A 25884-nucleotide genomic window follows, 5' to 3' on the forward strand; every position below is an offset into this window, starting at 1 on the left:
AAGAATCTGCTCCGTGTGTCTCCTTTAGTTTTTGGTCAGTTGTTGGCAATCTGTAGCATCTCTTGGCTGGTAGAAACACTGCATTTTCATATTCACATGACATTCTCCCTTATGTGCATCTCTGCATCTAAGTTTTCCCTTTAGATAAAAATCCTGGCCATATTGGAGTATGGGCGCATCCTACTCAGTATGACTTCATGTCTATTAATTATATTTGCAACAACCCTATTGACAAATAAGGTCATATTCTGAAGTACTGGGGCTAGTATATCAAAATGAGTATTTGTGTGTGTGTGGGGGGGCACAATTCAACACATAATACCCTTAATATGTGTTGTCTTTTCTTAATGAGTGTCATCTTGCAAGTATCTTATAGGTATTTGTTAAAGGCTTATTTTCTTCTGTTCTTCAATACTTTGCAGATATTTATATGCTCATTGGAACACAAAGATATCTTTACAAACCAAACATCAAATCCTGGGATTTCTAACAGGAAGTAAATTATGCATCCTAACACCAAACAGTAATACAGTCTTTCTAATACTTTTGACTTAAAAAAAGTTTCTTTTGGGGGGGGTTAGGTTTTGCTTCTAAAAATTCTATTCCAAGTTTTATTTATTTATGTATTTATTCACCCTATTTATTCATCTGTTGATTTACATTATGGTGAAGCTAATTTCACCTAAGTGGGACAAGGTCTAGGCAGGAAAATTCTCAGCTATACTTGCTCATTTTGTTCCTAGGTCTAAGTAACACACCAAAATATTATATGAAAAACTTGGGGCTCAGAAAGAAAGCATTTATTATTCAAAGTGGGGGATCTAGTCCATGTAGAACCAAGTAGTAACACAAGAGCCAGATTCTTCCAATGTTTCTTCCTTTTCACAATGGATGCAAATTTGTGTCTATTCTTATACTGCTTTCATCATAAATGCCACTTGTGACTTTCATGAGTGTTACCTGTTTCCCTCCAATGAAACAAAACGGTGTTAATAGATAGAGAGGTGTATATTGTGGCTCAGTGTCACCTGAATCCTCCCCCTCGCACTGTGTTGACCATGCTTGATGCCTTGCAGAAGGGCTTTGCTCAAGAATGGCTTATGGCAGGTGACAGTTACAGATGATCTTACTACTTTGATCAGTTGATTCAGAGGTTTGAGGGGAGTAGAAACATAGAATAGACCCAGTTTGTAGTAATGTTACCAGAATTTATGGTAAAGAATCAGATAACCTAGGGGCGCCTGGGTGGCTCAGTCAGTTAAGCGTCCGACTTCAACTCAGGTCATGATCTCAGGGTACGTGAGTTCGAGCCCCGCGTCGGGCTCTGTGCCGACAGCACAGAGCCTGGAGCCTGTTTCGGATTCTGTGTCTCCCTGTCTCTCTGACCCTCCCCCATTCACGCTCTGTCTCTCCCTGTCTCAAAAATAAATAAAGGTTAAAGAAAATTAAAAAAAAATCAGATAACCTGGGGATTGATTCATTTTCTAATTAGATAACCTCATTACCCAAGTGATACTTACTCTGACTACTCCATTGAGAAGTTTTAAAGATGCCAAAGGTGAACAATGTCAACACGTTTAGCGTCACAGTAATACCTAGCCATGACATCCTAGAATAACTATGCTGGTTCCTATATGATGTGGAACAGAGGGGGCCAACAGAGCAAAGTGAAGTAGGTAAAAAGATTGGTATATATTATTATGTCTGTTTTACTTTATATTTGTAAGGATAAAAAGAAATATATACACTAAAAACCTTGGCTTGTGAGCATAATTCATTCTGGAAACATGCTTGCAATCCAAAGCATTTTGTATATCAAAGTGAATTTCAGGAACCATTGGCTCACTTGTGATCATGTGACATTTGATGTCATGTATTACTCATATTGCAAGACATCACTAATTTATCAAGTTAAAATTTATTAGAAATGTTTGCTTGTTTTGTGGAACACTCACAGAACACGTTACTCGCAATCCAAAGTTTTTACTGTATAAGCGTTTAAAAAACCAGCATCCTTCCACAGACACTTTTGGCATCTAATATATGCCAAGTATTTCTGCATATTTTGGTACTTCTACTACTAGTATTAATTCTGAAAGTTAATAGTTTATCTAAAGCTTTGTTCCCAGGCACCACACAGAAAAGCACATTGCATGTGTTATCTTAAGTAATCTTCACTGAGCTAAGATAGACTTCATTATTCTCATTCCATAGATGATAAGTTTGAGGCTTGAAGAAGTTATAAAACTATGCTAGGTCACATAGCTAATGAGGAAAAGAGCAAAGACCATAAAGGAATGGGACCTGGGATCAGAACTGCCTCTGTCTTCCTGTTCTGGTGTCCTTATGTTCTATGGGACCAGGAGTCACCTACGTATTAAACTGGTCCTACACAATCTGTGGCTCCATGGGCACCAGTTTGAAGTCTCTCCTGGTGATGTTGAGGGTGTGTTATATTAGGACAGGGGTAGACTCTCCAGCTAGTTCCCCTGAAGTTGTATGGGGCTTGTGATGAGACTAACCCCTGGCAAAATTATCATCTGGATTCAATTGGTCTTCAGTAACCCTATCTTCCTTGTGTAATCTACTTCTTATGCCCATTCATATGCCCAACAGATAATAGTAAGTACCTACATTAGAGAGTAGTCACGAGAATTAAGTGATATAATAGTGTAAAGAACTTAAAGAGTTAGGCATATGGTAAGAACCCAATATACTGCAAGTAATATAGACACATGCATGGGCATATACACAATTGTTTACCTTTGTATATACAGATAGGAGAATGGACCTGCCTTGGGAAAACCACCATTTTCTATGTGTCAGAATTGAATCTACTGGGTGCTCTACTCCATCACCCTGACCTTCATAAAGGCTTACTACAGTGTAACAAAGCAGTTACAATCAACTATTATGAGGCTGAGGGGATAGCTAGATCCTTTACCTATGGATTACCTAGGCTGAAAGTAGCTTTGGCTCACAAAGACAGTAGACATCCCACAGCATCAGTCTGACATCTTCTGACATCTGCCTGAAACCTCAGTCTGTGTTTCTAAGGCCTGAATAAATTTCTCTCTCTCTCTCTCTCTCTCTCTCTCTCTCTCTCTCTCTCTTTTCAATCATCTCAATTCAACCTCTATATTAGGATGTCTCATTACTCCTCTTTCATCTTTATACAGAGGAATGAAGATGTCTTCATAGACATAAACTAAAAAGGCTGAGAATCCAGACTTCAGTCCTTTTAGTTGTCCTGTGATGGAGCAAGAGAAGACTTCAGAACCAGGGCCTATTCTAAATGTGGCATATATACTATTGTAGCCAATATTAGAATAATTCTGGTGAGAGATGATATTTCCTTTTGTTTAAATGTAAGGTACAAAACCCTGTGAAGATGGGCAATATGTCCCAAGGGAAAGAACTAGAAAGGCTTGATTTGAGTGACATCAGTTAAGCTAACCCACCACACTCTAACTCAACCCATTTCCATTGTGTCATCAATTTGTATTTTAAATAAAGGTATCTATTAATAAAAAGAGTTTATTTTAAATCCTTAAATTTCAGATTTATAGGAGACTACCAGGAGACAGTTACCTCAGCAGGTATTAACATTTGGCATTTCAAATTTCACCAAGGACTTGGTTTACATAGGGCGGCCAGCTAAGGCAGCCAACTAGAGGAAAGTTCCAGTCACTTATTGTGTAGAAGTGTTGTTTTAGTCCTTGTCCCTTTCCCTGTCAAGAGGTGTGATTCACCAGCAAGACATCATTCACGTGTTAAGGCTGAGATGCTCCCAGGGAACCCATTTTCAGGGGCATGATTTGCAATTCTTGGTGTTTAAAAGTTTGCTTTTTACTTCAGATGGCAAGAGAGCTTCTTTTATCATCCTGAGATAAGGATGCTCCCTGTACATCATTGTGGCAGGTATGGCCAATTATATTCACAGGAGTTATGGAGGATCTGAAGAGTCCTCACTCTCTGGTCTAGCCAGTAGAGTCATGATATTCAGCTTACTGTTTGGATTTTAAATGAAAGCCAAAGTCAGAAGCATAGGTCTTGTTTGTTCAATCATGTAATCAATCATAAAGAAAAAGCAAATCTACACTAAGGTATACTAGCAGCTCTAAACCATGAAGCCACATCATTTTTTTTTGTTTTGTTTTGTTTTGTTTTGTTTTGTTTTGTTTTGTTTTGTTTCCACTTGTGATTCTTGGTTCAGGTAGTCTACACTATACTTTGTTCTCTAAGGATCAAAGTAATCTGATAAGGAGTGAGAAATTCAAACCTAGGCTAGACACATTTGGATTCTGAGAAATGATTCTGTTTTAGTCCTCTACGGGAATGGAAAAATCACTAACAGCAGAAATGCTGTTAGTATTTGGATGTAAGATCCTACATGGCATACATATTGCTGAGTCACAGTCTCTGACATTGATCTTGTCTCAGACGTTCTTCAAATATTGCGTCTATTTATCAGAAGGTAAAGATAATCTCATCTCTCCTGCTCATTGACCAAACTGGTACTGGGGAATATTGGTTTTGCCAAGATCAAGAAGCCTTGGTGAGAACATCATCTGTGACATTCAGATACTTATATAATTATATCCCAAGTCATATGGTGCTACACACAACTTTCAGATTGGATGTCCCACCACAAATTCTGGCAGTAATAGAATAAGGTTAGCCATGTGTGGCATTGAAGAATTGAAGTAGCCTAAAGTTTTCCAGTAGACTTTGCACATCTCCAAACAATAGTCTACAATCTAGGGGATCTCAAGGGATGACAAGCAGCATAACAACAAGTAACTGAGAACAGAGAATGGATATTAAGGAGGAAGGCAGGGCACATCCTGTCTTCTAGGCAGAATGATCCAAAGCCTGAAGGCCAGCATATCAGGAGAAGAAACACCTGGCCAGCCAAGGGGGTGTTCAAGACAAGTTCAGGCCCATGGTCAAAAGATAGCTATCCAACCCTAAGGTTACTACTTGGTTTTCAAATCAGATAGGTAGTCAGGTGGACCCCATCCAATACTGGGACAAGGCAGAAATACTAACCCCAAAACCTTACACAGAGAACTTGGTGTTAGATATATAGATGTTGGGTATTTCTGTGACTGAGTGGGGATTATTTGGACTCTAGAGTTGGAAATGCAGACTAATCAGACAGCCAATTATCAAGCTTAAAGAAAAGAATAAACGCTTGCTTCTGATATAAGCGATAGGATACCATAGCATTTAAAAAAAATTAAATGTTTATTTATTTTTGAGAGAGATAGAGCTCAAGCAGTGGAGGGGAAGAGAGAGGAGACATAGAATCTAGAGCAGGCTCCAGGCTCTGAGCTGTCAGCATAGTGCCCAATGCGGAACTTGAACTCATGAACCACTATATCATGACCTGAGCCAAAGTCAGATGCTTAACCAACTGAGCCACCCAATCATCCCAAGATATCACAGCATTTGTAATGACACTAAGCCTACCTAGTGACAAACAACAACCAGAAAAGAATAATGTTCTTTCTTTCTTTCTTCTTTCCATTATGTATGTCAAGGAAAGTTAAACTTTTTGTCTGCAAGATCATTCTACTTCTTGCATTCACTGGCCTTAGTCGTATTTATACTTTTTGGCACAGATGGCATTTATAGACAAGAAAGAAGGTCTATTCTCCTTAAAGAGCATGCGTCTCTAAATGAAGCAGGTATTTCTAAACAAGAGAATATATGGCTGATGAATCCTGCATGTATCATGTAGCAATTGCCCACTCCTCACCCTCTTCAGAAGGTAAAGCATGTTCTTATTTTGTTTTGCCTGAATAGAAGAATTGTTCACCCAGGAATGGCATGCTATTATTTTATCATTATCCTCTGTGCTATAAACTTGAATGGAAGTTTAAATGAGAATGGAATGGGGTATTCCATGAGCCATCTCCCAAAAGTTGGCATGGCTACACATGCTTATGAATGCAGGCTCTTTGGCCATAGCTGCCAAAAGCCAGGTGTTTGCCTTTGCTAGTTCATCCACGTGGGCCTCAGTTTACTCAAAATGAGAGGATTAGTCTAAATGATGTAAAAACCCCTGTTCCCCTTAATTATATAGATCCATCCAGGGGCCTATGAAGCGTATATTAACACATTCCAGCTTATTACTATCAGAGCATTTCTGTATGTGAGAATAATGTTAGTGATGTTAATCTCTTGTAGGTATTCCAGATGTCTAATAGATATTTAATGTATGAGTAGTATTATTGCTTCCAAAATGAAATTGTGTGCCTTCTGTATGCTGTTTAATGATGATGGATGCTTTTAGAGGTATGAAATAAACATGCATTACATAATTCCCTATTTAGTTTTCTGGAGGATACATTTGTTTTAATAGCATTATATAGGCGATAAAATAGCATCTAATTATGTTCACTCGTTTTGAGGAAAAATGATAGTCAATGATCTCTCCACAACTCTCTAGCTTAATTTCCCTTATCAAGCTATTTTTGGATAATCATTTCACCTCTCTACACCTTGGTTCCCTCTTTTGTTAAAATGATAAGGTTTGATTAGAACAATATTTCCCAAAAGTAGTTTTATAAAATGCACCATAAAAGAAACAGAGTTCTATAGTTAAGTGTTTGGAAAATGCTGCATTTTACACTTCTCAGAAATCTGGCTTTCTCATCACACATTAGAGGCTCTGAGAGGTATGAGAGGGAAGAAACTTGTTTAAGTCTCTCAGTTTATCTCAGATTTAGTTAACTATAGAATTTTTTATTTCTGAATCATAGCAATTAATAAACGTCCTTCACATGCAGTGATCACTGGATGCACATTGAGGACACTTGAAGGTATATAATTTCCAAGATTTCTTGGATTGGTTATGTGGGTTAAAATTATAGTTAAAATTATAGTGTTGTCAGAGAATTTTTAGGGCAGGGAAAATGTTCTGTATTATACTATAATGATGGATACATATCATTATACTTTTGAAAAAACCCATAGAATGTACAACACCAAGCATGAACCCTAATTTAAACTACGAACTATGAACTTTGGGTGATAACACGTATTGATGCAGGTTCATCAATTATCACAAATGTACTACTCTGGTGGGAGATGAGGAGGTTATGCATGTGTGGGGCATGGATATACAGAAAATCTGTGCCTTTTTGATTTTGCTATGAAGCTAAAACTGCTGTAAAAAATATAACATCTTAAATTTTTTTTAAAAAACGATGTTGTTGCCATATTAGACTGCTGAATTATATAACAGGATTTATAAATCCTCATTATGAGAAAGCCCTTCCCTAATCTTTCCTTATTTTGGGAAACAAACAAAAAAGGTTTAATAATTTGTATATAGCTCTTTCCCTCTACCTACTCTCAGAGTCTGAGAGAAGAGTGTGGGGGCGGTGGGGGGCATGCATGCATATTTGTATAAAACTTTCCCACATTTTAAGGTGAGATAGCCGAGAAGAGCATGAGGTTGCAAACCAAATACCTCATATTGTGTCTGGTCATCACAATACTCTAGGCAAATCAATCTTTCCAAGTGCTAATTTTCTTATTTGGAAGACGGATTCAATAGTAGCTGCCCTGCCTTCCTTATAAGGATGTTAACATTAAAATGCATAGGAGCACCTAGGTGGCTCAGTTGGTTGAACATCTGGCTCTTGATTTTGGCTCAGGTCATGATCTCACAGTTTGTGAGATTGAGCCCCCAGCTGGACTCTGCACTGACAATGATGAACCTGCTTGGGATTCTGTCTCCCTCTCCCTCTGCCCCTCTCCCACTTGTGTGCACAAGTGCTCTCTCTCTCTCTCTCTCTCAAAATAAGTGAATAAAAACCTTTACAAAAAAGGAATGACATTGGATCTTTCCTATTATACATCCTTGTTTTTTCTTGAGGGGGAGCATCTGCTGTAGTCTATTCCACTGTATTCTTTTATAAAAGACTTTGTGAAAAACATTGTGTTCTCCAAATACAAAATGACAAATTTATACAACACCTATCACTGATATGAATTCATAGAGTCATCATACTTACATTTAAAAACAGTACATACAACATAAAACAAAAAACACCCTTTTGCAGAATTTAAGATTGTTGTAAAAAGTGTTTGAAGTAACTAGGCTTGAATGGGATCATTTGTCAAATCAGTGGATTTCACTGCATCTTGGAAAGAAGAATGAAGAGCCCAATGATGGAATTTATACTCTGTGCTTGCAGAGTTGGTTTTTGCCTCACACACATTATTTCCTCCATCCTGAGCCATATGCTGGGAGTTAGGCTTTGTATGCTTTTGCTTCAAGCTGTATCTTCATTTCAGACATAAAGTCCCCCGTGTGCCTTCTGATTAGACTATAAATCTTTCAAGGACAAGGACTACATCATATTCTTCTTTTGTTGGTTTCTTAGCCTTCAGAAGATGGAGTAGGACAAGGAAGACACTCTGTAAATATTTATTGCATATATGAAGAAGCAGGAATGTGGGTGAGTAGATGTATTATAATTTTATTTTAATTATTTGCAAACTTTTTCACAAGTAACCACATAATGAACTTCACACTATAATTTATCTGCATTTCATATTTGCCTTATATATTGATCTCTAAAAAATATACAGTGTTTTTTTCATGTTTTCAAAATTGTATTATTTTTGCTTTCTGCAGCTTACTTTTATTCACTTCAGAGATTCTAATACATTTCTTTTAACTGTTCAATAGTATTTTATTGCATAATGTAGCATATGAGATTTTGTATTTTTTTATATTGATAAAAATTGGGGGTTTATCCCATTTTTTTTTTTTACTTTTAACAAAATGCTGCTATGGACATTCTTATACATGTTTTAGGTTGCACAAGTAAGTAGGTTTCTGGAGAATAGCCCCAGGAGTGAAACTGTTGTACCAGAAAGTGTACATATATTCAGTGTTCCTAGGGATCACCAGACTTCTCTTCAAAATGGTTATTCTATTTATACTCCTATGAATCCTCACTTTATAAAACTTCAGCTTTCTAACACTAACCTTAGCCTTTAGGCACCAGCTTCTACAAGAAGAAAGTCTTTGCTCCCAGGCTGGTTTAAGGAGCTGTGTCTCAAAGCTCCAAAGAGATTTTGTGTGTTCAAGAGCAAGGAAGTTGAAGACCTGCCATGGTCTGAATAGGTTCCACTTTCAATTCACAACTTGATGGCACAGTGGTACTCAGTATCTAGAGTCCAAGATTTCTTTCCTTCTTACCCTCAATGGTTTCTAACCCATTTATTATAAACAGAGTTTCCAACACAGTTGAAGATTACCATTGATGGGAAGAAAGGCTTGCATTTGTCTGAATTGATCTGTGTTAACAGAACTGACTGTGTTCCTACTCACTGGCTTCTGGTCTTCCTGGGTTCTAAGAACTTGAATATTCTGTGACATGGTGCTGGGGGTTAGCAGCACCACAGGGTGACAATATGGCTGCTGAGGTTCTGAGGTCTGGGAAACTGCAAGTTTCAGTTTTCAATTTACTATGTCTCTGTTCCATTTATTAAATACCATAGTACCTCAAAATAAAGTTCAATTTAAAAAATCAAATTCTGAGCTGCACGGGTGGCTCAGTTGGTTGAGCATCTGACTCTTGATTTTGGTTAAGGTCTTAATCCCAGGGTTGTGGATCTAGCCTTCTATCAAGTGTCAGGCTCTACACTGAGCATGGGGCCTGATTAAGGCCCTTTCTCTCTATGCCCCCTCCCTCACTGACGCTCTCTCTCTCTCTCAAAAAAAAAAAAAATCAGATTCTGCAATGATCACCCAAATTTCAAAAGGTAGCTTGCTTTAGGTCTTTTATTATTATTATTTATTTTGAGAGAGAGAGAGAGAGAGAGAAAGAGAGAGAGAGAGAGAGAGAGAGCACGCACATGGGTAAGAGAGGGAGAGAGAGAATTCCAAGCAGTCTCTGTGCCATCAGCATGGAGCTCAACATGAGGCTGGATCTCACAAACCATGATATCATGACCTGAGCCAAAATCAAGAGACACTCAACTGACTGAGCCACCCAGGTGCCCAGGTGATCTTTTAATAAATATTTGCTACCAAAAATAACCCATTCCATTTACAGCTATGGTCACTACTGGCATATCTTTATATTCTAACAGTTGCTTTTGCCCTCAATGTTACCTGAAAGTAGTAATCTCTCAAAAGAGATGAAGATTCATATATGGTTTTACATTTTTTAGTTGTCTATTTGCTTAGTTTTTTATGCATTTATACCTGCCTTCTTTCAGATACTGTATTTTTGTTGTAGTTGCTTATTTACCTTTAAAGAAAAAAATTATTGAATAAAACATTAGAGAAGTGAAAAATTCATAAATGCACAGTTCAATAAATTTTAACCAAGTGAATACAGCTTGTAACCAGAGCATAGATGAATAAACAGAACATTCTCCACACCTGCAGAGGCCCCCTGGTTCTCTCTTCTAGGCACTCTCCAATGTTCACACTAAGTGTTTATCTGGTTTTAAATTCACACAATGCATCAAAAGAACATTTTACACATGATACCAGTAAAGGCCAGAAAGAGAAAATAATTCATTCAGGGTTACACAGGAGTAGAAGAAACAACACTAGAACTGACTTGCTATATGTACCTTCAAACAGCCAAGGAGAAATGACAAAAAGTCAAGCACACATAAGTTATACAATTCAAGTCTTGACAATTTTCAGAGCATATCTAAAATATAGACACGTTCAATTCAACCAGAATTCTTGATTTTAAGCTGAAAATACTTTCCCATCACATCATATGTCAGTTATTAAATATCTCTATGAATTGCAGTTTGATTATTTTGTGATGCAACAGAAGCACCATGAAATATTGGAGACCAACATGTCAATTTGCCTTCTCATGTACATCTTAGTCTAGTTACTTCAGCTCCTAAAGTTTTGAATTATAGAATTTTGCATTCTATCTCATCTATAGAATGAGAATAAAATCATCTCAGAGCATTATTCATAGAATTCTTAATAATGTAATATCAGAGTTTGATTCCTTCCAAGAACTCAACTCATTAAAACTTGATCTAAAACCTGATCACCTCCCTTGTGATCTCAAACCCATGCCCTAAGATTACTACTGGGCTAACCTTCTCAATTTTTAGCCCCTATAGCTTTTATGGTAATATTATCTGGGTTTGGACAGACAATGATACTATCCTATGTGCACACAGCAAGGAAAATTTCCCATCTCTAGATGAAGAATCAACCAATGGCAGGGCAGGGGATGCTCACATAAAGGATAAACCATTGATGGGCAGCTCCTCTTGGAACATCTTCACTGTATTTTTAACAAAAGCCATGCTTGGCTGGAGAACATCTAGAGGCTGTGTCCAATTTCTGCTCTGAAGGGTTTCGGAACCACTTACCTCACTCAAAGTAGCAGACTAACCTGTGAGGGCCTTCTGCATTCTCCTCAGGACCTTACAGCAACATTTGATGTTCTGAGATGGCTCTCTAGCATTCATCCATATAAACACCTGTGCCGTATCACTGGCCATGGTTACTTTGTGCATGGCCCCTTTTCTTTCTTCTTCTTCCCTTACCTCAAGTTCTCCCTGCCTTTGCAATTGAGTTCTGATGCCTACAGGCCAGTTAGAGGGCCAGAAGAAAATCAAGAAACCCAAAAATGGACATAGATGTAGTCATTAGCGACTGACAAGAATTGCAAAGTGTCATCTGCTCTGAATCTGAGAATGGGATATTCATTTCCCACCATGGCTATCCCTTCTGTGATTTCTCTGGGACACAATTCATATCCCAGGGAAGGGAGATGTTGCAAGAGCTTCGAAGGACACCCCACAGATTCTTCTCTTCTGAGTGTTTCAGCTGTCTCCAACATCAGTTGGTTCATAGCAGACTGAGAGCCTGAGGTATTTCTCAGTATTTGCTGTGTGGAGTCTTCTTCCCCTGCCCTCTGAGAAAATTTCATTCCATCCTTCAGGAAATAAGGGGCCACATCAGGACCCCACCACTCTTGTTTCCTCATCTGTCTGTAGTCTTTATTCTACAGTCCGAAAGATGGAATACAAAGAGCCTCAAATTTAGAGTCTGAAAGATCCGGAATGGACCTAACCTCTGCCAGTAGCTTGCTGTGTGCCCTTCAGGGAGTTTAATCAGACTCTTTGAGTCTCAAATTGTTTACCTGTAATAAATTAACATGTCTCAATGCTCTGGGTAGTTAAAAGGTGTAGGTTATGACTGGGAATCTGACATATAAGAGGTACCTGAACTCAACATCAATCAAGTCACTCCTTTGCTAAAAATCCTACAATGGCTTCTCATCACTTACACGTGTGGAGTTCAGACATTTCTACCTGGCTTTCCCTAGTATCTCCAAACACAGGTTATTTATGCGATCTGAAATTTACTTCTCCCCAACGTATATGTTCCTCCACCCAGGCTGAATTCCTCTACCCATTAAGAATATTTTCCAAGCTCACTTCACTCTCACTATCCTGGCTCATGATCCACTCCCTCATGTGGGAGAACATTACACTTCAATCTCATCTGCAGTCCAAATACTACCCATCCTTTAAGACCCTGATCAGGTTCTCCCTCTATAAAAATTCACTCAAATATTCCAGCCAACACTGACTATATCCTTCTCTGAAATTTTTGTTTGTTTTTAATAATGGTAAGGACACTTAACATGAGATGCAACTATGAGATGCAATGTCTAAGTGCAGAATACACTATTATTATTTATAGGCACTATGTTGTACAGGGCATCTCTAGAACTTTTTTGTCTTGCTTAACTGAAATTTTATGCAACTGTTGAAGAGAAATTCCCCATTTCCTCCTCCTCTTGGCCCCTCGAATCATCCATTCTACTCTCTACTTCTATAAATTTATTTCATATGGACAACTCCAAACAGATCCTTTGTTACCTATAGGCTCATTATTTAAGATGTGTTAGTTTTCTCTTTGTCATTGTATATTTTATTAGAACAAAATCAATTTATATACTCCCACCAAATATACATATTTTAATAAACACCAAGGAATGACTCAAGAAAGCTTAATTGAATGGTTTCTTCACTAAGAGATTGGGACGCCAAACATTCCAGTCATTCCCATAATTTCAATAGGTGGATAGTGTTTCTCTCATTCATTTATTCCCTGAAACAAATTATTTCTAGTCATTTTCATATGCCAGACATTCTGCTGGGAATACAGATCTGAATAGGATGAATACAGTCCCTTCTCTCATGTAACCTACAATCTAATGAGGGAAATAAGTGTAATGAGCTGTAGAAAATTGTATTATTTTAGCAGCAATGGCAGGATTTCTCTTGGAGAGAGAAATTTGATGAATGGAATTTGGATAAGGACTTGGGATAGATGAACCTCTACCACCTACCCTAAGTGCCCAAGTTCAGGCTGATGCCCAGGTTTCACAGAGAGAAAGTGCTCTGAATTAGAAAGAAAGAAAGAAAGAAAGAAAGAAAGAAAGAAAGAAAGAAAGAAAGAAAGAAAGAAAGAAAGAAATGAAAAAAAAAGGATTTATTTTGGCTTTGTAGAACAGCTGGATAGGCAGGAGATGAAGGGCAGAAATAAGGTTGGGTGTATGAGCCCGTTCCCAGAAACCCTCCCTCAAAAACTCTTCAATAAAGTATAATATATACATAAACACTTTTAATTATTGTTGGTTTGCTCTTGTCCATAGTGAGCACTGCCATGAATTTAAACTTAAGCCCACATAGTACAGGACACTTATGTCCCAGCCTTCTTCCCAATTCTTTCACTTTTTCATTACCAGCCAATCTGTGGATGAACTTTCTTAAGCCATGACATTGACAGGTTCAACTCAAATTTATCAGATCTCAAGAGGCAATAAGGCCCCCAGATGACATTGGTGTTATACAAGCAAATCAGCAATCAAGTGAAGAATAAATTCCGTATTAAATTAGATGACAGAAAAAGCAGAGCCTAATGTAGTCTGAGGAAAGGGGGAATGGCAGAGAGGGTTGTTGAGAGGAGAGGGGACTTTCAAGAGGAAATGGCATTTATGCTGAGGCCTGAAGACTGAGTAGAAGTAAGCAAAGTAAAAACAGATAAGATTTTGATGTGTTTAGGTTCTCAGGTATAGGAGCCAGAAGAGGAATAGAGGGAGGCAGGAGAGGGAAAGGGGGTCAAGAGAAGAGAGACAAGTGCGGAAAATGGAGACAAAGGGGAGAACTGAAAGAACAAAGTCCACACCGCACGACACTTAAGTATAACCCAATTCATCCAAAGTGGGTAGTGCAATTTCTCCAGAAAAGTCCAGTAAACCTTCCTAATTTGCAAGTTTCCGAAAGCGTCCTAATTATGGTTCTATATAGACAGGTGTACTGTTTGGCCCCATGCCTGAGCTACAAAAATGCCATATTCCTGTGAAGTGAGGTGAGCCAAGCTAAGCTTTGAGAAGATTGTCTACATGAGCAAAACTCATATCTAATTTTAAGGTATGATTCATTTGGAAGACAACTGGCTACCCAGAAATTTGTGAAATTGAATAATTGATGAAGTCAGTTGTGAGTTTCCTGTTTGCCAACCCACCATCTAATAGTGTCCAGGGCTCTGTAAGTGCTCAGGTCCCAATTTATGACCTCAACCTGCCCTCCACCTGAGTTTCCATTAACCCTGGTATTTATTCTCACTTGTTCGAAAATACAGATAATTTGATAATTATACTCCCTTTAGCTGACTAAAGTATTCCATGTCACCTGTCCAGAAAGTATAAGTTTTCAAATATACATGTCAGGTGCTATAATAGAGATCTGGCAAAAAAAGCTTTCGGTGGTAGAGATGGGAGGGCACTCACTACATACACACTTACTTCAACTTTTAACCATTGAGACTGAAAATCAGCTTCTTGTTGGTGAAAGACTCCTTCCTGTTCATGACAAACCAAAACTACACACACATACATGCATGCATGTGTATACACACAGAGATCTATGCCTATTTACACTCCACAGGAAGCCAGGACCCCAACCTCATTTCACAGCAACCCATGCTGCCTGACTTATGCCAACAGATCAGGCCTGAAATTATACATTGGAGCTTCTCAGCCCAACCACATTTCTCCACAACCCCTAAGTAATTATTTGAGAGAAAATTACAATACACATTAAATAAAGTAATTTATTTCCTAGATAAATTTCAAACTCTAAGCACTTTTAAGCTGGAAATTTTTTAATACAGTAATTGTGGAATTAGGAATACATTTTTCACTAGTCAGTCATTATTTTACTTTGAACATATAAAAATGGCTTTTAAAAAAGAGAGAAATAAAAAAGGGTGATTAAGAGTTTTACGCAATCAAATGAAAGTTTCAAATTTTATTGGCAAAGAATAAAAAGACTAATTAGATTCAGTTTATGGGTTTACATGCTATTTCTCAGTAGAGGTGCATGATGAATTGTGAGGGGGGAAGCTGACATGGTTGGATTCTCACTAGCGTCCTCGTGCAACACAGAAAACTGAGAGGAAGGTGTTTGTTTTCCCTGCTTCCCCTCTTCCCCCAACATCATCTCAGCCTCGTTTGTCAGGAAAAGTTTGCCTGTCCTCAACTGCACCACCACTGTTGCCAAAGCACCGCTCATCTGCTCATCTCTTGTTGGGGACCAGTCTGCTAGCAGGTCTCCTCCTTCCTCTCCTTTCCTGCCAACCATTCTTCATAGTACAACAATGACTACCTTTCCAAATGTCCACTCTGACCCTGGCAGAGGAAGTACTCTTCTCATGCAAATCCTCCAGTGGACCCCCTCCTTCTTCAGTTCTTTGGATACAAGATAAAGATCTTCAGAATCCTCCTGGGGTCTTGCCATACCTGTACTTTGGCAAGTGTCACAGAGGACACTCCCATGCTCCAACGGCACTCTGTCTTTCCTTTCTCTTTTTCCCCTTCCTTCCTTTCTTCCTTCCTTCTTCTTCCTTCCTTCTTCTCCCTCTTCCTTCCTCTCCCTCTTCCTTCCTTCTTTCCTTTCTTTCTTTCTTTCTTTCTTTCTTTCTTTCTTTCTTTCTTTCTTTCTTTCATTTTTCTCTCTATGTTCTCAAAGTATATATTTTAAGAATCAACCTTAGTATCAACATTAAGGGTTAAGTATGTATCTGCCTCTTCTATTCTCCACATAAATAGTCAATTATAATGATAGCACCCATTATTTATTGGGATGCATTTTCAATGACTGGGATAAAGTAAGTATTGATATTTCTATTTTTCATTCCTTCACGGTATATTTTCTGAGAGTCATTTATGTACCAGATACTGTGCTGGGTGCTGGGAATAACAATGTGTTAAAGGCTCAGTTCTTGGATATATGAATATTTACCATTCTTTTGTTTTCACTACCAAATACCTGTATCTGTTTCCTGTATTTGGTGAATTCCAAAGAGTTTACCTCCCTGTCTATAAGATGAGGATACAAGACACTCATGCTCCTAGATTCCTCTACAGGTAGGGCACAGATATGTGATCTGGCTTCTGTCAATCTGAGGTGTCCACATTGGACTTTGATTCTGAAGTCAGAGAGACAAAGAAGCAAAGACTTTGCACAATCCATTTTGATGAGGGTGACAAAGGTCAGAAACCATTCACTCAAACCCCTTTAAAAGTAAATCAGTTTACCCTACTTTTCCAGCAAGTTGTGTAAGGCTTGGCAACAATATTTCAACTTCCTGTCCTGCAACTGAGATGGACAGGTACAGGCAAGAGGTGAAAAGTGCTGATTTTTTGCTTTAAAAATGTGAATAGCCATATGCATAAATTCCTATTAAATTTGGTCCTCCTTAATTGTTGTTACTAGTCAATGTATTTTATGTAAATTTCTTAAGAGGGATCTGGCCAGGGGCACCTGTGTGGTTCAGTTGATTAAGCATCTGCCTTCAGCTCAGGTCATGATCTCGGTTCTGTGGGTTCGATCCCTGCATCAGGCTCTGTGCTGACAGCTCAGAGCCTGGAGGCTGCTTTGAACTCTGTGTCTCTCCACTCTCTGCCCCACCCCCCACTCACACTCTCTCTCAAAAATAAACATTAAAAAAAGTTTTTTTAAAAAGGATATCTGGCCCAAGTTAAAAACTTTATGTAACTGTTGGCTAGTTTTCCTATTTTATAGTTATATAGAGTCTCATTCTTTTTAAACTTTCCAAGTTCATTATTGCCTTTATTATTTTGCTTTTCATTTTCTTCTCAAAATCCTTTGTGAGAAGGAAAAAGATACGTTAGGTCTTGGTGTTTAAAGAGAAAACTGAGACCCAGGAGAGGTAAATCACTGCCCTACTCAGATTATTGGGGATTTCTGAAGCAGAAATTGGAAGTCTTTCTAGTTTTCTGATTCTTTTTTTAATGTTTTTATTTATTTTTGAGAGATATAGAGAGGCAGAGCACAAGCAAGAGAGGGGAAGAGAGAGAGGGAGACACAGAATCCAAAGTAGGCTTCAGGCTCTGAGCGGTCAGCACAGAGCCCAATGCGGGGCTTGAACATGTGAACTGTGAGATCATGACCTGAGCTGAAGTCAGACACTTAACTGACTGAGCCACCTGGGTGCCCCTCTAGTTTCCTGACTCTTGAGGCAGAGCAATTTTTACTATAGATCTTAACACAACGTGCTGGAAGGATAGGGAGATGGGTGGATCCAATGACTGATTTTCCTACTTTGCTGAGGATGTTTATCTTTAATTTAATGTCTAAATCCATGGCACAGCAGGATAAAAACCCTTGGTGGTAGGCAGATTTCTGAGAAGAACCCTAAGTTTCCTACTCTTGCATACACTCTGTATGATCCTTTTCCTTTGGTGTGGTGGAACCCCTGACTATGATTGCACAGCCCTCTCCCTTGATTGGGTCACGTTAGGTTAAGACTCTTGTGGCAGATTGGAGAGACATTTTTGTGTTGGCTCTGGGAGGGACATTCTTATATTACAAGATGGTCACATGACCAGAACCTAGGAGCCGAGAATGACCCTTGGCCACTAGCCAGCAAAACAAAACAAACAAACAAGCAACAACAACAGAAACAGGGTCCTCAGTTTTTCAGTAACAAGTAACTGAATTCTGTCAACAACCTGAATGAGCTTGGAAGAGGACCCTCGTCCCAGTTGAAAATGCTATCCTACCAAATTATTGATTTAAGTTTTTGAGACCTTGAGCAAAAGACCTAGTTAAACTGTGCCTGCCCTTCTGACCCACAGAAACTGTGAGGAAATAAATAAATGTTTATCGTTTTAAACTAAGTTGATGGTACTTTGTTAGATAGCAATATAAAATTAATGTCCTTAAAGGGACCAATCTCAATCTCAAAAATAGTATGGATGATGATAATAATAATAGCAATAATAAAATATATAATGCATTAAATAGTAATACACTTAAATAAGGAAAATCTGTTTATACCAGAGTTGTGCTCAGTTAAGTACTTGACCCACACACCCCTTTCCCTTATCACATTAATGATGGAAGTGGAGCAGATTACTACACTGTAGATCTTTTAACAACCATCATTGATATTTTATAAGTAAGCCTTTAAACTAATTATTCCTAGACTTTTTCAGGGTTTTTCAGAGGCATAACCTAGTTTTAAATAACACATTTTTGTAAACACTGGAGACAAAGTATAGGCAGAGATTTGGGATGTTGAGGCGGAACCGATTCTGGTGGACTTGGATGCAGTTTTTGATGATTTTCTGTAGCTGCTCCTATCATTACCATTCCCAGTAACAATCACTACCATCCTTTGTGTGGAGGCAGCACTGTACAGAGAAAAAGTACCCTACCTGACAACTGACACAGTTAGTCTGCAGAACAGCATTATGTATTAGACATCGCTTGTCCTGTCACTATCAGCACCAAGGCCATGCAACAAGATGATTTCTGTATATATTATGAAATGAGCACATGATCAAGCTAATTAACACAAGTGAGATTGCATCAACATCAGCTGTGTAATCTTTTTTTTTTTAATTTTTAAATTTTATTTAAATCCAAGTTAGTTAATGTATAGTGTAATGACTATTTCAGGAGTAGAATTTAGTGATTCATCACTTACATGTTAATCAAGTTACCTTACCCTCTGGACTTAGATTATTTCCCTGAAAAGTAAGGAAGTTGGATAATGAATCCCTATGTCTCCTTTATCTTTAAAATCCTGAGTTCTTAATATTAGAGGAAAGACTATTCTTATTCTTTTTAGATAATAATTTCCTAAAATGTTGCCCAATGTATTTATACAGTCATATGAATCAACCACAAATATTAATTGAGGCTACTATGCCAGAAGTTCTTCATTAGTTGTTATGACAGATGGAGAAAGCATTTAGCACAGAGCCTCTAGGAACTAAAAGTCTAGTTAAGGAGATAAGGCAGCATTTGTGGAAAAGGAGAAAGTTACCAGTTCAGTAGGTCATTAATGTTCAGTAGAGAAGGGAAGTTTTGCTGTATTTTGTGGAATGAAAGATGAGGTCGGTGGGAAAGGAAAGCAAAGCTTTCCACATGGGAAGTGCCAGTTGGCCCTGAATTAAGGGGATACATTGGATTTGAAATACAGTAGTGAATACATTACATGGCTCCTAGTGACCTTCGGGAGGAAATAAGGATAGAAATGTCCCATTGAGGCAGAGCAGTAGAACAGGTTTGGTTAGATTAGGTGGTAGTTCTGGGAATAGTAGAGAATTAAGCTGGTCTCTAATTCCTACTTCCCAGAAGAGGATTGGGCATCTCCTCTTGCCCCCATGTGGCACTCTGCAGATGCCAAGACTTCACTATATTCATTCTTTCAGACCCTAAGAAAGGGAGAGACGACATTTTCAGTCCCTCATAGCTCTTTTTTTCTCAGACTGGAAAGGCAAGTTGGAAAGCGATATTTGCTATTATGCTTAGAGGTCAAGTCCCTTTAGTAATTAAAGAACTGCCTTGGAACTTAGCTTGAAATTGTGGATTTCTTAGTTTTTACACTAAGTGTCAAATGTCCATAGGTTGTGTCTTTCAATTTTCTCTATGGAGACACATTATTGACACACTCTAATATGATAGATGCTGTGAGCACCCCTATAAGAGAAAGGATTGGGGGTCTCTGACAATGAAAACATTGGGACTTGGACACATCTGCAAAGTCCACTTAACACTGCCCACCCCATACAGCACAGGAGGTGGTGAGAGCAGAGAGGATACATAGACTTGAGGAATAGGAAGGACACCATGTTCTTGGACCCAGAGATTTCTATCTTTAGAAGTGTGGTGGATGCTGATACCTTCCCAGTCAACTTTTGAGGAATCTGATGAATATCATTAATATAAAAGTGATGGCCGTAACTTATGACCCCCAAATTCATAATACTCAAGAGAAAGTTACACACACTTGAGTATTAATTGCTTAGATATGTCAGTTTTTGGTCCTCTGAGAAGAAGATGCCAAAATGGGTGAGAGGTGTAAGAGACTCATTGGAGAAACACCTGTGAAAGGTAGAGGGTGAGGGAACAGGGGTAAGTGGAGACAACCTTCAGACCACACTGCAGGTCTGAAACCTGTGAGGGGAGAAGAAAGAAAGGTGGATTCAAAAGAACTACAGCATGGTTCTGAAAAAAATCTCATGCAGGACTGATTTCTATGATGGCAAAGGGGTGTCACCATGATGGAGACATAGGTCATTCCAGACTTCCCTCCCAGTCACAGGAAAACCAATTAACAATTACTTAAGGTCGAGACACCATTGTGAAAATCTTACCATGGCAAAGAATATGGTGAATCTAACTGAAGGTGTGCCAAAGTCTACCTGGCAATGCTTTGAGATTTGTCTGAGATATTTAGGGTCATTCAGAAGATACAAGAGCTGAAATCAGTATCATTATCACAGAAACACTTGGGAAAACAACCAAATCCTCTCTTTATACATCTCTTCTAGATAGCCTATGTTTCTATTTATATACTAATAATTTTTTTTAAAAAGGCGTAATTATCAGCAATCTAGCTCTATTTATTTATTTACTTATTTATTTTACTTTTCACTTTTTTTTTAGCAATCTAGAGGTTTTAAAAATCTTCAACTTTAGAAAAAGATGTAGCCTCGCGAGTGAGAATTTCATATTGAAATGTATATAAAATTTCCCCCCTACATTGCATTCCCCTTCTTTGCAATTAGATTTGAGTGCATTTTTTCCAATCCTTAAAAGTCAAAAATTTAAAAAAAATCAAAGCAAAGACAAGATCTCTTTTCTACCAAATATATTTTACTATTTCCTTTATGATCTTGGAGTATGGAAGATGCCATGTGTGTCCAACAAGTCATTCTTACAGCAGAAGCCGTGTTCATGATGAAAAAAAAAATGGGAAATAAAATATCAATGAGCAAATAGGATGATGCTGTTGCTAAACACATTAAACATCCTCTAACTTCTAAGACTGGGATTTAGAGATGTCTCTGAAAATTAATATTAGAGTGACTGTGGACAGATGGCTTAATTTCTATAAGCCTCAGTTTCCTCGTTTATAAAAGAAAAATTGGAGGATATAGCTAATTTGTTGTAAGTTTCAAATGAAAAGATGCTTACCACGTGCTGGAGAGAAAGTACTCAGTCATTGACAGCTGTTACAGGAAAGCAGTAAAGTGTGGTGGTTACAATGATTGGTTCTGACTCAGATGGCCTGGGTACAAATTCACGCTAGCTGTGTGACCTTAGGGAAGTTATTTAGTATTGCCGAACTTTCATTTCCATTTCTGAAAAATGGGGTAATGACACAACCTATCTTACACTGTTAAGGGAGTTAAACAATATAGTATACTTAAAGAACCTAGAAAAGTGCCAGGCATATATTAATCTCTTTGTAAATGCCAGTTAAAATTATCATTCTTACCATAATTACTGTCACCAGAATAAAAATGTATTTTACTCACCAGTAAACATTAACTGGAGACTGTCTACTGCAAACATGAGACGCTTGTTTTAAGTTAAGATGTCCTAAAATAAAAGAGACTATTGCTGGAGAGGAATGGTGTCTCTTCTAAAGTAAACTCACAGCATTCTCTTAAACTGTTTCCAATATTCTTGTTGACGCTTGAACCTCCGCATATCCTAAGCAGTACAGTCCCCTTGTTTTGTCCGAAACCCCACTTTGAGGCTGAAGCGGTGACACAAAGCTTTCAGGGAGGGAGGGATATCCAGTTATGGTCTCTCATGCATCTGTTGGATTTTCCATTTTTAAAGATGATAGTTCCTAAATTATTAACTTTTCTCCAAGTGATATGTGATGGTGAAAATAATATCTGCGTGAAGTATTAAGTGGTTTTTTTGAACAAAAGCCAAGTAATTTGACAGAGTGTAATAATTACACTGTCAAAGAATACAAGTTTCCACTTTCTCAGAGAAATCTATATTGCCTGGTTTCGGTTTCACAGGCTGTCATCAAGATGGTAAGATTTATCTCTCCTTTAATTGCACCATGGCAGGTGTTTTATGGAAAATGTATATGCTCTGCCTGCTTTTCAGAAGGGTACGAGGTCCACGACATTGCTTTTATATTCCCTTATGTGCACAATTAAGAGTCTGGCTTGTATCCCAATGGAAGTGGACAAGAACAGGCGTTCAAGTCCTGCTGTGCCAGGCAGATGTGGTAACATATATCACAGTGAAGATTTATTAATAGTGGGAAGACCGAAAGTACACTTTTCCAAAAGAGGTTTTCCCTGAATTGAAGCTCAAAGCAAGTGCCTACCAAAGAATGTTAACTTCATGGCTAGTTCAAGGTTTGTGAGTAGTCTCCCCTTTAACCCCAGAAATGTCACATACAAATCATAAAGAGGCAGACAACAATCTAGAACGGAAGACACAGGGGGTGGAGTCAATTGTGGCCTACCTCCTTGGATCAACAGCTTATGTCATCATATGTTAATGTCATTTGTCTGCATGTATTCCAACTCCTCAAAATCCATTTCTGTTTAATCTCATGCATTGAAAGAGATTTAGAAGGTACAAAGTTTATGTCTCATTTTGAGCTAGGTCCTGACATTTAGCAAGCAGGTGGCATATAATATGCTCCCTTCCTCAGAATCCTTAAAACCACACTGGAAAATTAAAACTTGTGTTTGTGAAAAGGCTTTTACAGTTTTAAAATGAGATACTTAAAACTTATGTTTATGTCCTAGAAATCAGAGCACAGTGTAAGGATGGGTTTTCCAGGGAAGCAAGAAAAATTGCCAGCACAGACCGTGCTACAGAGATATCCTACATCGGTCGGGGGGTGTGTAGACGACTTGCTATTCTTCCTTATAGTGATATCCCATGGTTCTATCATGCTTGCCATCAGGAACAATGAGATGAAAGTGATGGAATGAATGAGGTATTTCTGGACCTTGCCCTATTTTTGTCCCTTTCAGACATGACCAAAGTCATGCCCTTGGCTCCACCTGTGATCCTATTTCCCACTCCATCGTCTATATGTGAGGATTCAATGAGTGTATTCCAGAGGAAGTGGCTTGTACATTGTCTCAGACAGTGTAGATATAAGATTGAAAAAATAACATACATTTGATATCTACAACACAGAACCTGTCTGGGTACAAAGTGGGCAAAAGATTCAAATTTCCACCTTCATTGTTCATTTTTCCCACAACCACTTCCACTGCTATATATGTCTTCATTCCTTCTCCGTCTCAATCTCCCTTCTAGTTTTTGTTTTAAGGGTTTACTTAAATTCCAGTTAGTTAACATACAGTGTAATATTAGTTTCAGGTATACTATTTAGTGATTCAACACTTACATACAACATCCGGTGCTCATCACAACAAGTGCCCTCCTTCATCTTACTTCTTGATCCTTCACAATATAAGTCCAACTTAAACCTTTTTCTCTAGATATTCTTCAACCTTACCCAACCTCACGGCAAAGTAAATAATCTCTACTTCTCCATACATGCCATAGCCTTTTCTGACACTTCCAATGATGTTCTTTGTACCATTGAGTGTCCTTTCTCTTTCCTCCTTGGAAAGATTTTTTTGTAAATAATAACTATAAATAAATATAAATATAAACCTAAACCTAACCATAAATATAAATATAAATATAAAATATAAATATAAATATAAATATAAATATAAATATAAATATAAATATAAATATAAAATCTGCCATTGCCTTAATTGTATTGCCCTATAAGTATATATTTGAACTTCCTTTTCTGGGTTAGAATAAGAGCCTTGTCTAACTCCTGTCCTAGCAAAGCATTTGGCACATAGTATATGTTCAATAAACGACAGATAAGTGAGTGGATGACCAAATAAACGAATGTTCCCAAAGTGGTAAATGTTAATGATTTATGAAGTAAACAGGTATTTCTTCCTAGCAGGAGCTCGCCATGAAAAATGATTTTTTTCCCCAAATGTCATGGTTCTTAAGAAAGGCTAAATGAAGTAAACCCTGTCTATTATTTAATGGTCATTAAAATGTGAAGGCCCTAGATAATCACTGTGTATGCATGTGTGTGCAGTGTGTATGAACACATGTGTCACCATATTCTCCAACATTTACATATGCATTCTAGTCAAATACGTGAAAAGTTTTAAAAGGATGATCTTCCAAGGAAAAGAAGTTATACATTAAATCCTAAGTAATTTATAGAAAAGAACCCAGTTTTACCTTTATGTTAGTAAGCATTGTTTACAAAATAATTGTACATATACAATTGTCAACTCTTGGTTTAAGCAACTTACTGGAGTCCCCTCCTTCTCATATACTCACTCAGAAGCCATGTGAAAATCATGGCCAAAGAACCAGACTCTTCCCTGACGGTCCCAGAATCCATATTGCTAAGAAAACTGGTTCTCAGGAACAATGATATGGCAACTGATATGGCAATGATATGGCAACAGGCTACCCACAGGCCTCCTCAGGGAAAGCTGCCCTCCTCACACTGGATTTGGTGACAGCCAATGCGCTGGGGTCTCTAACGGGAGTTGCAGTAAAAAAAAAACTCGGGACCCTCTGGCCAGCCACACTCTTACACATATTTGCATTACTAGCTTAAGGACCTTTCAGGTCCCTTTATCTGGGGCTTTGGCTGAGGACTTTCTTAGGTACCCCTGCCTAGACCACCTTGGAAGGTGACAGAATCTTGAAGGCACTTTTCTACATTATGATTTGGTGTTCAATACTTTTCTGCCTTTAGTCTTCTCCCTCTCTCTCCTTCTGGTCCCTTGGTTCACAAACTATGCCAGTCTTTTTTTTTTGGGGGGGGGGGGGGGGGTGGTGATTAGTAGGCAATGAGTCTCTGTAACAGGTGTGTATAGGAAAATGGAAAAGCAAGTCAGTTCCTTCTCCGGTTTGGCCTCTTGCTTACATTCTAATAGTAAGTGATTAAACACAACGATTACTTTCAGTTTTGGCTTCAACTGGCTACTCAGACCTTGGAAGCTGAGGTGAGCTGCTGACAAACAGTATGTTTACTTTGAAATGGTTACAGATCAGATCTCTACCACCACCACCACCGTGTGATGAGAGTCTGAAGGGACAATGGAAGTCCTCACCATGTCGTAGAAAGCTCCTTTAATTAGAAGAACAGGAGCACTGCTTCCTCCCAGCTTGTTGCTGTTCTCATGGAGCCTTGTGTCTCTCTGGAAGTTAATCCCATTCTGGGCTACCTATAACTATGTCCTTCTTTCTTTCAGACCTTAGTTCTTCATCTCACGTCCCACTCATTTCCCCTTTTGGTCTCTGCCTTGGAGAGCTCACATATCACATCAGATATATCTGACTTTGACTTACTCTCCTCTTTCCCAGTAGCCAGATCCGGCAGACATGGGCCGATCTGACCAGTCCAGCATAGAAGCAACACCTCACATGCCTTCCCGACATCGCCCTGCTCTACAACTACTCAATCTGATCCAGGCACTG

The sequence above is a fragment of the Herpailurus yagouaroundi genome, unplaced genomic scaffold (genome assembly GCF_014898765.1).
Source record: "Herpailurus yagouaroundi ecotype Mexico unplaced genomic scaffold, PumYag 163, whole genome shotgun sequence".
In the NCBI taxonomy this organism is placed as follows: domain Eukaryota; kingdom Metazoa; phylum Chordata; class Mammalia; order Carnivora; family Felidae; genus Herpailurus; species Herpailurus yagouaroundi.